The sequence below is a fragment of the Arachis duranensis genome, unplaced genomic scaffold (genome assembly GCF_000817695.3).
Source record: "Arachis duranensis cultivar V14167 unplaced genomic scaffold, aradu.V14167.gnm2.J7QH unplaced_Scaffold_115459, whole genome shotgun sequence".
In the NCBI taxonomy this organism is placed as follows: Eukaryota; Viridiplantae; Streptophyta; class Magnoliopsida; order Fabales; family Fabaceae; genus Arachis; species Arachis duranensis.
Genome location: NW_026263833.1, coordinates 2591 through 3043, shown reverse-complemented (window position 1 = coordinate 3043; position 453 = coordinate 2591).

Genomic DNA, 453 nt, shown 5'->3' with positions numbered 1-453 from the left:
AGGCCGGAATAGAATCCAGCGATTCTTTTGCGTCTGTCACTAACGCCCCGCCTGCTAGGAGTTTGAAGCACGTCACAGTCAAGGTTAGACCTTCCGGATTCTCTTGAATGCCGCCATCAGTTCTAGCCTATACCACGAAGACTCTGATCTCACAGAACGGTTGGCTCAGTTGTCAGGCGAGCACTCGGTTGTCAGGCGATCAACCATGCATCGTGCAATCAGAAATCCAAGAGATATTCACCAAGCCTCAAATGCTTGTAGAACAAGAGTGGTTGTCAGTCACTTTGTTCATGAGTGAGAATGGTGATGGGCGTCAATCATAACCTTCATCAAGTTGAAGAACAAGTGATATCTTGGAACAAGAACAAGCGGAATTGAATGGAAGAACAATAGTAATTGCATTAATACTCGAGGTACAGCAGAGCTCCACACCTTAATCTATGGTGTGTAGAA